The sequence below is a fragment of the Oncorhynchus gorbuscha genome, linkage group LG09 (genome assembly GCF_021184085.1).
Source record: "Oncorhynchus gorbuscha isolate QuinsamMale2020 ecotype Even-year linkage group LG09, OgorEven_v1.0, whole genome shotgun sequence".
NCBI classification, from domain to species: Eukaryota; Metazoa; Chordata; class Actinopteri; order Salmoniformes; family Salmonidae; genus Oncorhynchus; species Oncorhynchus gorbuscha.
In genome coordinates, this window is record NC_060181.1 from 21,413,475 (window position 1) to 21,426,252 (window position 12,778).

Genomic DNA, 12,778 nt, shown 5'->3' on the forward strand with positions numbered 1-12,778 from the left:
TAGAGACAAAGTGGAGTCGCAATTCAACAGTTCAGACACGAAAAGAATGTGGCAGGGTCTACTGCCAATCACGGATTACAAAGGGAATCCCAGTCAGGTCGCAGACACCGACAGACACCGACACTTGCTCCCGGACAAGCTGAACACCTTCTGTGCCCGCTTTGAGGATAACACAGTGCCATCGACGTTGCCTGCTCCCAAGGACTGTGGGCTCACGTTCTCCGTGGCTGACATGAAAAATACATTTAAGAGTGTTAACCCTCACAAGGCTGCCGGCCCAGAACGCATCCCTAGCCGTGTCCTCAGAGCATGTGCAGACCAGCTGGCTGGAGTGTTTACGGACATATAAAATCTTTCCCTATGCCAGTCTGCTGCCCACTTACTTTAAGATGTCCACCAGTGTCCGTGTACACAAGACAGCTAAGGTAACTGAACTCAAAACTATCGCCCTGTAGCACTCACTTGTCATTATGAAGTACTTTGAGGCTAATTAATGATCATATCACCTCTACCTTACCTGATACCCTAGACCCACTTCAATTTGTTTACCACCCCAATAGATCCACAGACAATTTTTATTTAATTTTTTATTTCAATTTTATTTAACCAGGTAGGCAAATTGAGAACAAGTTCTCATTTACAATTGCTACCTGGCCAAGATAAAGCAAAGCAGTTCGACAGACCCTAACCCTAACCCTAACACAGAGTTACACATGGAGTAAAACAAACATAGTCAATAATACAGTAGAAAAATAAATCTATATACAATGTGAGCAAGTGAGGTGAGATAAGAGAGGTAAAGGCAAAAAAGGCCATGGTGGCAAAGTAAATACAATATAGCAAGTAAAACACTGGAATGGTAGATTTGCAATGGAAGAATGTGCAAAGTAGAGAGAGAAATAATGGGGTGCAAAGGAGCTAAATATATAAATACAGTAGGGGAAGAGGAAGTTGTTAGGTCTAAATTATAGATGGGCTATGTACAGGTGCAGTAATCTGTGAGCTGCTCTGACAGCTGGTGAGGGAGATCCAGTTTCAGAGATTTTTGTAGTTCGTTCCAGTCATTGGCAGCAGAGGAAGGAGAGTCGAACAAAGGAAGAATTGCTTTTGGGGGTGACCAGAGAGATATACCTGCTAGCGCACGTGCTACAGGTGGGTGCTGCTATGGTGACCAGCGAGCTGAGATAAGGGGGGACTTTACCTAGCAGGCTCTTGTAGATGACCTGAGCCAGTGGGTTTGGTAACGAGTATGAAGCGAGGGCCAGCCAACGAGAGTGTACGGGTCGCAGTGGTGGGTAGTATATGGGGCTTTGGTGACAAAACGGATGGCACTGTGATAGACTGCATCCAATTTATTGAGTAGGGTATTGGAGGCTATGTTGTAAATGACATTGTCGAGGATTGGTAGGATGGTCAGTTTTACAAGGGTATGTTTGGCAGCATGAGTGAAGGATGCTTTGTTGCGAAATAGGATGCCAATTCTAGATTTACAGTGCCTTGCGAAAGTATTCGGCCCCCTTGAACTTTGCGACCTTTTGCCACATTTCAGGCTTCAAACATAAAGATATATAACTGTATTTTTTTGTGAAGAATCAACAACAAGTGGGACACAATCATGAAGTGGAATGACATTTATTGGATATTTCTAACTTTTTTAACAAATCAAAAACTGATAAATTGGGCGTGCAAATTTATTCAGCCCCTTTACTTTCAGTGCAGCAAACTCTCTCCAGAAGTTCAGTGAGGATCTCTGAATGATCCAATGTTGACCTAAATGACTAATGATGATAAATACACTGTTGATGACTATTCACGCACCTCTTGTTGGTGGAGATAACTTTGCAGGTCTAAAGGTCATTTCCCGTTATTCTACACCTTTTGCCAAGTCTTATGTGTGTTGATGTGATATTTGGTCAGTTTTATATCTTTATGTTTGAAGCCTGAAATGTGGCAAAAGGTCGCAAAGTTCAAGGGGGCTGAATACTTTTGCAAGGCACTGTAACTTTGGATTGGCTATGTTTGATGTGAGTCTGGAAGGTGAGTTTACAGTCTACCCAGACACCTAGATATTTGTAGTTGTCCACATATTCTAAGTCAGAGCCGTCCAGAGTATTGATGTTGGACAGGCGGGCAGGTGCAGGCAGTGATCGGTTGAAGAGCATGCATTTAGTTTTACTTGTGTTTAAGAGCAATTGGAGGCCACGGAAGGAGAGTTGTATGGCATTGAAGCTCGCCTGGAGGGTTGTTAACACAGTGTCCAAAGGGCCAGAAGTATACAGAATGGTGTCCTCTACATAGAGGTGGATCAGAGACTCACGATGCAATCGCCTTTGCACTGCACACTGCCCTATACAATCTGGACAAGTGGAATACCTATGTTAGAATGCTGTTCATTGACTATAGCTCAGCCTTCAACACTATAGTACCCTCCAAGTTCAAATCAAATCAAATGTTTTATTGGTCACAACTGGGTCCTGGACTTCCTGACGGGCCGCCCTCAGGTGGTGAAGGTGGGCAACAAAACATCCACTTCGCTGATCCACAACACAGGGGCCCCACAAGGGTGCGTTCTCAGCTCCCTCCTGTACTCCCTGTTCACCCATGACTGCATGACCACGCACGCCTCCAACTCAATCATCAAGTTTGCAGATGACACAAAAGTAGTAGGTCTGATTACCAACAATGATGAGACGGCATACAGGGAGGAGATGAGGGCCCTCAGAGTGTGTTGTCATGAAAACAACCTCTCAATCAACGTCAACAAAACAAAGGAGCTGATCGTGGGCTGCAGGAAACAGCAGAGGGAGCATGCCCCTATCCACATCGATGGGACCACAGTGGAGAAGGTGGAAAGATTTCAAGTACCTTGGCGTACACATCACTGACAATCTGAAATGGTCCACCCACACAGACAGTGTGGTGAAGAAGGTGCAACAGCCCCTTTTCAACCTCAGGTGGCTGAAGAAATTTGGCTTGGCCCCTAAAACCCTAAAACTTTTACAGATGCACAATTGAGAGCATCCTGTCAGGCTGTATCGCCGTCCTGGTACGGCAACTGCACCACCCGCAACCACAGGGCTCTCCAGAGGGTGGTACGGTCAGTCCAATACATCACCGGGGGCAAACTACCTGCCCTCCAGGACACCTACAGCACCCGATGTCACAGGAAGGCCAGAACGATCCAGTTGAAGCTCGCATCCGCTACAAGACCATGGTGCTTGCCTACGGAGCTGTGAGGGGAACGGCACCTCAGTACCTCCAGGCTCTGATCAGGCCCTACACCCAAACAAGGGCACTGCGTTCATCCACCTCTGGCCTGCTCGCCTCCCTACCACTGAGGAAGTACAGCTCCCGCTCAGCCCAGTCAAAACTGTTCGCTGCTCTGGCCCCCCAATGGTGGAACAAACTCCCTCACGACGCCAGGACAGCGGAGTCAATCACCACCTTCCGGAGACTCCTGAAACCCCACCTCTTTAAGGAATACCTAGGATAGGATAAGTAATCCCTCTCACCCCCCCCCACTTTAAGATTTAGATGCACTATTGTAAAGTGACTGTTCCACTCGATGTCATAAGGTGAATGCACCAATTTGTAAGTCGCTCTGGATAAGAGCGTCTGCTAAATGACTTAAATGTAATGTAAATGTAACGATCAATAAGGACATCAGCCACCCAAGCCACGGCCTGTTCACCCCGCTATCATCCAGAAGGCAAGGTCAGTACAGGTGCATCAAAGCTGGGACAGAGAGACTGAAAAACAGCTTCTATCTTAAGGCCTTCAGACTGTTACATAGCCATCACTAGCTGGCTTCCACCCGGTTACGCAACCCTGCACCTTAGAGGCTGCTGCCTTACATACATAGACTTAGAATCACTGGCCACTTTAATAATGGAACACTAGTAACTTTAATAATGTTTACATACTGTTTTACTCATCTCATATGTACATACTGTATTCTATTTTACTGTATTTTAGTCAATGCCACTTCGACATTGCTCAATCTAAAACTATCCATTTCTAAATTCCATTCTTTTTCTTTTAGATTTTTGTATATTGTTGTAAATTGTTAGATACTAATGCACTGTTGGAGCCATGAACATAAGCATTTCGCTACACCCATAATAATATCTGCTAAATATGTGTTTGTGACCAATAAAATTGCATTTGTTTGCTATGCGTTTGGACGGTAAGATGGAAAAGACTCAATATCGCCACCTGCCGGCCTTTGGCCTAGATAGTTATTGCGTATGTACCAATGCTCGTATGTACCAATGCTCGTATGTACCAATGCTCGTATGTACCAATGCTCGTTTCAAAGTAACATCACATGATCAATGACATCAAAAGCAAGATCCTACGGATTATGTTGTGGTTCTGGTGCTTTCTTCAATTCCAAGTGGCTTTCAAACAATGAGTACTTACAATGTACTTACAATGTACACTAAACAAAAAAATAAACGAAACATGCAACAATTTCAAATATTTTCCAGAGTTACAGTTCAGGTAAGGAAATCAGTCAATTGAAATAAATTCATTAGGCTCTAATCTATGGATTTCACATGACTGGGAATACAGATATGCATCTGGTTGCCACAGATTCCTTTAAAAAAAGATTGAAAAACAAGAAAACTTAATAAAACTTTAAATTGAAAAAAAAAGTACTGGTATGGATCACAAACCAGTCAGTATTTTGTTAGACAACCATTTGCCTCAGGCAGCAGGGCACATCTCCTTCGCATAGAGTGGATCGGGCTGTTGATTGTGGCCTGTGTAATGTTGTCCCACTCCTCTTCAACGGCTGTGTGAAGTGGCTGGATATCGTCTGGAACTGGAACACCCTGCCATACACCTAGATCCAGAGCATCCCAAACATGCTCAATGGGTACCATGTCTGGTGAGTATGCAGGCCATAGAAGAACTGGGACATTTTCAGCTTCCAGGAATTGCGTACAGATCCTTGTGACATGGGGCCTTGCATTATTTTATTTGTAAAAATGTTTAGTCATTCGGAGATGCTCTTATCCAGAGCGACTTACAGTAGCGAGTTCACACATTTTTATTGGTACTGGTCCCCTGCGGGAATCACGCCCACAACCCGGGCATTGAAAGTGCCATGCTCTACCAACTGAGCCACACGGTACCACACTGAAACATGAGGTGGTGGCGACAGATGACACGATAATGGTCCTCAGGATCTCCTCACGGTATCCCTGTGCTTTCAAATTGCCATTGATAAAGTGTATGGCGTTGTGTGGGTGAGCGGTTTGCTGATGTCAACGTTGTGAACAGAGGGGTTATGGTGGGGTTATGGTATAGGCAGGCATAAGCTAAAGACAATGAACACAATTGCATTTGTCTGCAATCTGGCCGTTACAGTTGAAACAACTATTCAGACGTAAAGAACATATTCTCCAGCGTGCCAGTGGCCATCGAAGGTCAGCATTTGCCCACTGAAGCCAAACTGTTGTCAGGTCAAGATCCAGTTTGACGCACTGTCAAATTCTCTAACAAGGCGTTGGAGAGGGGTTTGGTAGATAAATTAACATGACATTATCTGGCAACAATTCTGGTGGACATTCCTGCAGTCAGCATGCCAATTGCACTTCCCTCAAAGCTTGACACATTTGTGGCATTGTTGTGAGACAAAACCGCACATTTTAGAATGGCCTTTTAATGTCCCCGGCACAAGGTGCACCTGTGTAATGATCATGCAGATGTGGCATATCAGCTTCTTGATATGCCACACCTGTCAGGTGGATGGATTATTTTGGCAAAGGAGAAATGCTCACTAACAGGGGTGTAAACAAATTTGGGCACAACATTTGAGTGGAATAAGCTTGTTATGCATTTGGAACATTTCTGGGATCTTTTATTTCAGTTCATGTAAAATGACACCAACACTTTCCATGTTGTGTTCATATTTTTTATCAGGTTTGATTTTTTTAAAGAGTTTCTCCTGCATGGTAACTCAGCAGGTAGATTCGGGTTTCAAAGATCATAACGCTGGCGAATGCAAATAAATATGACATTTGTTTTGACATCACACTTTCTGCACATGTGTTTTATTTAGTATAAGCTTCTAGACTGAATAATGAAATAGATTCACAGTGACAGCAAAAAAAAGAAGCACGATAGAAGGCGCGAATCTGTAACAGTAATTGACAATAGGCTACTAAAACCCGAGACTGACCACTGCGACACGGAGATTTGATCAACTTCAAGGAAAATACGTTTATATGAACAAACGCTGCTTTTCATTGCTGGCCAGCATATATCACTAATCTGCATTGTATTTTTAAAAAGCTCCATGTAGCCTAATGAATAGCTTTATCGGCAAAATTTGGTGAAAATCCCAAACGCTTCTGAAACCTCGGTTCCCATCACTACCCACTAACACACGAACGCAGGGGTTGCAGCGATGAGTGAGGCACGATCGCAATTGGATATAATGTAATTGGGGAGAAAAAAAGGGGGTAAAATGATCAAATACTAAACTGATTTGTTCAAAAATGTAAACAAAACAAAAAACTTCCTGTTTGGCATAATGGCGCTAGTGGTGCGTGAATATGCTGGTTTGACGCAATAGCTACACTGGGCTGGTACTAACATCTGGAGAGTTTAAAGGACCTGTATTTAGGTCAATTCAATTGCGCTGTAATATCCAGAGATCGATTCAAAAACACTCACCTGTTAAGTTTGATTGTCCACTGTTGATCACCCACACAAAGTAGTTAAACACTTTAAATGGTTTGCAAATCAGTAATATTTATTCACTAAGGTTTGGTTATATTTACTAGTTACTTGCATCTGAGGGAAGGTGTATCAGGGCGTTTATAAAGCATTAGGAGACAGCCCAGCCCCCTTCCCCTTCTCCACTTGCTATTCGGCAATATCACTGCATTTGGTAATACTGCTATACTGTTCCCAGCGGTTGAATGAGAAAAGGGATGACACTGAGGCTGCTGATTGAAGTGTGTCATTAGTACAGTTGTAGTGAAGCAGCCTACATCCATTGATGCCCACTTCTCACCTCTAACTACATGTATTTATCCAGACACTTTTGCATTTTTTGTGCAATTATTACATTTACTAATTTTGCAACGTGTTTGGCATCCAAGAGGGTTACTTTTGATGTGGGTTTATTTCAGCAACGCTTGTTAGTTAGTCAACAGTCCATGCTTCATGGTTAGGTGGTCATTACTGGGATATTAGTAGGTTACGCTTTCACTAGACAGTGGCTGGGTGTGTACTGGAATCTTGGCAACCCTGTCGTATTTATACAAAGCCGTGCCAAAACTAAGTAATCTATGTTGTATCTTAAAGAGAAAGGGAGTCAGGGAGGAATTCTTCACTCCCTCTGACTGCCTGAAAACCTGCCAAAGGCCATTTCTAAGCAACACTTTAAGCAACAGTTAACATCAGACATGAGAAGAGGAGGAGGAGGAAGAGAAGGAATGCAGGCAAGCAACCTTGGGTTTTAATTTTCCAGAGTAGCTCTGGTCCAGGTTTTTTAGTGCATGTTCCTTCACTAAGGATCACACACTTACGCCCTTGACCAGAGCTACCCAGAGAGAAGTCTGTATAAAGGGAAGCAGTTCCCCTTCCTTCAGTATTTCTGGATATGGTATTAGGGATCCTCTACAAATAGTGCTTTCTGTCTCTGTGTTGCTCAGTCAATACCAACCTATGTCATTGACTTCAGTTTTCTTGTGATCTATTGAATGGCACCCTATATCCTACATACTGCATTACTTTCAGTGTTGAGGAACCTACTCTGAAACAAGAATTTACCAAGCTACCAATTATTTCCCACTGCAAGAAGTTAAGCTACACTAAAACTACGCTTAAGAAAATTGTAATTTACTTAAAGTTACTTTGAAAAAGTAGTTCACTTCATCCAAACTACTTCATGAAAAAGTGTCCTATCTAAATCTGAAATGTCATAGAATATAAAAGTGCAAGAACAGATCACTCTTGTTAACAGAATTTGGTCATTTATCTGTTTTAAACACAAAAACAATGTTTTAAGTGAGAATTATGCATGTCTGGTGCCAAAAAAGGGATATTCTTGCCTACTTCACCCATATATTATTTTAGTTTTAAAAAAGCAGTGTGCAATTCCAGTAGTTATCTACACCGCTACATGGCAAAGTCATTTACTACTATAAACAATACCAAGATTGTAATTTATTTTTAACTACCACCAAGCTACTGCAGAATGTACTTTATTTTATTCATTGAACAACATGTAGTTCACTTTTCCCCAACACTGATTACTTTTGACCAGGGCCCAAAGGCATCCTATTCCCTACACGGTGCACAACATTTGACCAGGGCCACATGGTACCCTATTCCCTATGTGGTGCACTACTTTTGACCACGGCCATATGGTACCCTATTCCTATGTGGTGCACTACTTTTGACCACGGCCACATGGTACCCTATTCCCTATGTGGTGCACTACATTTGACCAGAGCCCTATGAGGTATCGTCTCGAAAACCCGACCCTAGGGTCAGGTTTTCTAGACTATATGAACTCTGCTCAAAAATAGTTCACTACGTAGGGAATAGGGTGCTGTTTGGAACACATGCATGATCTAGGGAGAGGTACGCTTCTATAGTTGTACTGTATTGGTTCATAATTGATGTGTCTTTGTTCTGAGAGATACTGTGTAAACGATCATTCACACTTATTAGTACCAATGGTAACACTTTGACAGATAACAGCAATGTTGTGGTTCGTCAATAAACTGTTGCATTGCATGACTGTGTGTCTGTGGGGCAATATAATGCCTTCACTGTGGGTATGTAATGTGAGGCCCTCAATAGGAACACATGGAATACAAGGGAAGCATTAGATAGAAAATATAACCATTGTGCTAATCACTAAGTAACTAAGTACTAGACCAACAAACTGAATAAGAGCAAATAACAATAGATCCATTACACAACTGTAGTTTCCCTTTCAGGAACATTAAATTCATACTACTACTAGAAAACATTCTTGCAATCTAGCAAATCATGTTTCACAATATTAAACGAAGGTTCCACCATTTTGAATGTTATATTGCTTTTGTGCATCTCTGAGTGATATTCTATCGATTCCCTGGGTCATTTCATGTGATCATGTGTAACTGAGTTATTGGCGTTCAGGCAGGTAGAAATATGACGTAGAACCGTGATAAAGTCGCTCTCACTACACTGGGAGTTATTAGGAATACGACTTTCAGATCACGGAAATCTCTATCATACACGGCAGAGTTAAAGAATGGTCGATGTCATAACTCGGGGGGGGGGTCTTCTCTCGAATGAGCCATTGATCATATTTTAGCGATATTCCTACCTCGAAATGTGTAATTTAACTGAGTGTCTAGCACATTTTTCCTATTTGTCTGCCTCTTCAGTCCAGGGCGCATTGCATGTTGCCGTTGCCAGAGACATTATAGAAAGGAGATAGGAATCCAATGAATGAAGAAATGTTTAACGCCCCACACAGCAGACTGTTGACCAATCGCATATACGTTGCATATACGTTGTCATGCTACGTCATGCAGTGGCTAAGCTAATCGTCATGCAATCCTTTCTCAAAGTCACTGTATATGTTGAGAAACGTGCCTATTTTCCTCGAAAGTATGTAATGTCACGATTCCACAGCTATACTGTACTACAGATAGCAAGTCATTTATCTCACATCTCTGAAAAGATAACGTTGTACTTCTTGTTGACAAAAATAGTGCAAGTGTTTGGTTTTTGAACTAGTGCCCAATAGACTCCCATTCACTCCTTGAAAGAGAGCGCTCCTTGTCCCAAAATCGCCCAGAATGCACCGCCAGACAAAGCATGGGCAAAGTTTCCCATCTCCTCAAAAGTATATCTGCTGTTGCGAATGTTAGACTCTACTCTGTGAGGCACATCGATCTGCAGGTTGAACATGGTGAAATTGTAGACTCCTAAATTGATACTGCAGTTGACTCCAAACTTTTGAACGGTAGTGTACATATGAGATACAGTTGAGGTCGGAAGTTTACATACACTTAGGTTGGAGTCATTAAAACTCATTTTTCAACCACCACAAATTTCTTGTTAACAAACTATAGTTTTGGCAAGTCGGTTAGGACATCTACTTTGTGCATGACACAAGTCATTTTTCCAACAATTGTATACAGACAAATAATTTCACTCATAATTCACTGTATCACAATTCCAGTGGGTCAGAAGTTTACATACACTAAGTTGACTGTGCCTTTAAACAACCTGGAAAATTCCAGAATATTATGTCATGGCTTAATGATGCTTCTGTTAGGCTAATTGACATAATTTGAGTCAATTGGAGGTGTACCTGTGGATGTATTTCAAGGCCTACCTTCAAATTCAGCACCTCTTTGCTTGACATCATGGGAAAATCAAAAGAAATCAGCCAAGACCCCAGAAAATAAAAATTGACCTCCACAAGTCTGGTTCATCCTTGGGAGCAATTTCCAAACGCCTGCAGGTACCACATTCATCTGTAGAAACAATAGTACGCAAGTATAAACACCATGGGACCAGGCAGCCGTCATACCGCTCAGGAAGGAGACGCATTCTGTCTCCTAGAGATGAACTTACATTGATTTGCAATTTTTGCACCAATCCCAGAACAACACCAGAACAACACCAAAGGACTTTGTGAAGATGCTGGAGGCAACAGGTACAAAAGTATCTTTATCCACAATAAAACAAGTCCTATATAACCTGAAAGGAAGAAGCCACTGCTCAAAAACGGGCATAAAAAAGCCAGACTACGGTTTGCAACTGCAAATGGGGACAAAGATCGTACTTTTTGGAGAAATATCCTCTGTTCTGATGAAACAAAAATGGGATTGTTTGGCCATAATGACGATTGTTAAGTTTGGAGGAAAAAGGGGGAGGCTTGCAAGCCGTAGCACACCATCCCAACTGTGAAGCACGGGGGTGGCAGCATCATTTTTTAAATGTTTTTTTTTTCACCTTTATTTAACCAGGTAGGCAAGTTGAGAACAAGTTCTCATTTACAATTGCGACCTGGCCAAGATAAAGCAAAGCAGTTCGACAGATACAACGACACAGAGTTACACATGGAGTAAAACAAACATACAGTCAATAATACAGTATAAACAAGTCTATATACAATGTAAGCAAATGAGGTGAGAAGGGAGGTAAAGGCAAAAAAGGCCATGGTGGCAAAGTAAATACAATATAGCAAGTAAAACACTGGAATGGTAGTTTTGCAATGGAAGAATGTGCAAAGTAGAAATAAAAAACAATGGTGTGCAAAGGAGCAAAATAAAATAAATAAATTAAATACAGTTGGGAAAGAGGTAGTTGTTTGGGCTAAATTATAGGTGGGCTATGTGCAGGTGCAGTAATCTGTGAGCTGCTCTGACAGTTGGTGCTTAAAGCTAGTGAGGGAGATAAGTATTTCCAGTTTCAGAGATTTTTGTAGTTCGTTCCAGTCATTGGCAGCAGAGAACTGGAAGGAGAGGAGGCCAAAGAAAGAATTGGTTTCGGGGGTGACTAGAGAGATATACCTGCTAGAGCGTGTGCTACAGGTGGGAGATGCTATGGTGACCAGCGAGCTGAGATAAGGGGGGACTTTACCTAGCAGGGTCTTGTAGATGATCATGTTGTGGGGGTGCTTTGCTGCAGGAGGGACTGGTGCACTTCACAAAATAGATTGCATCATGAGGCGGTAGAATTATGTGGATATATTGAAGCAACATCTCAAGACATCAGTCAGGAAGTTAAAGCTTGGTCGCAAATGGGTCTTCCAAATGGACAATGACCCCAAGCATATTTCCAAAATTGTGGCAAAATGGCTTAAGGACAACAAAGTCAAGGTATTGGAGTGAGTGAGTGTATGTAAACTTCTGACCCACTGGGAATGTGATGATGTAAATAAAATCTGAAATAAATCATTCTCTCTACTATTACTCTGACATTTCAAATTCTTAACATAAAGTGGGGATCCTAACTGACCTAAGACAGGGACTTTTTACTAGGATTAAATGTCAGGAATTGTAAAAAAAACTGAGTTTAAATAAATTTGTTTCAGGTGTATGTAAACTTCTGACTTCAACTGTAAGTAAAGCAAGATATGTAGACATTATTATAGTGGCATTACTGAAGTGACTAGTGTTCCATTTATTGAAGTGGCCAATGATTTCAAGTCTGTATGTAGGCAGCCGCCTCTCTGTGCTAGTGGTGGCTGTATAACAGTCTGATGGCCTTGAGATAAAAGCTGTTTTTCAGTCTCTCTGTCCCCGCTTTGATCCACCTGTACTGACCTTGTTACTTGTAACTTCAGTCTTGAAAGATGATAATTCTCAGTATATTTGGATGTTTGATATCGTGCACGACGTGAGTAGTTAATAGGAGTTTTAGGACAGTGTATTTGGGTCAAAGAGTGTCTCAACACTTGATAAGAATAGTGGACTTCTACCTGGCTGATTATGGTGTTTGTGAGAGAAGTCAGAAAGTTCTCTCCCAGCAACCATGTGTGTGTGTTCATGCATATGCTGATGAAAGAAGACCAGGGTTCCTCACACACTATCTGGTGTCTGACATGTAAGTGTGCTATGTATGTGAGCAAGAGTCTGGGGCATTGGGACTCAGGTTATGAGGGGTGTAGGACGTGCTGATTGGAAATGTATTTGTTTCATAATCATCATCAATATTTTTCCACATTCCATTTTCCCCCTCACACACATTTGTCAAGCGTGACTTACAGGAGCAATTAGTGCCTTGCTCAAGGGCACATCAA

At 42.0% G+C, this 12,778-nt stretch overlaps 1 pseudogene across 1 annotated transcript in view; it reads right to left on the reverse strand.

Annotated features, from left to right (window-relative positions):
- LOC124043270 overlaps window positions 1–6,841 on the reverse strand; it is a 31,280-nt pseudogene extending 24,439 nt beyond the window's left edge. Inside the window, exon 1 of the transcript XR_006840292.1 lies at window positions 6,688–6,841. The product of XR_006840292.1 is annotated as a protein NDRG1-like (transcript). The remainder of the gene's footprint in view (window positions 1–6,687) is intronic.
- Between the last annotated feature and the right edge of the window lie 5,937 nt (window positions 6,842–12,778).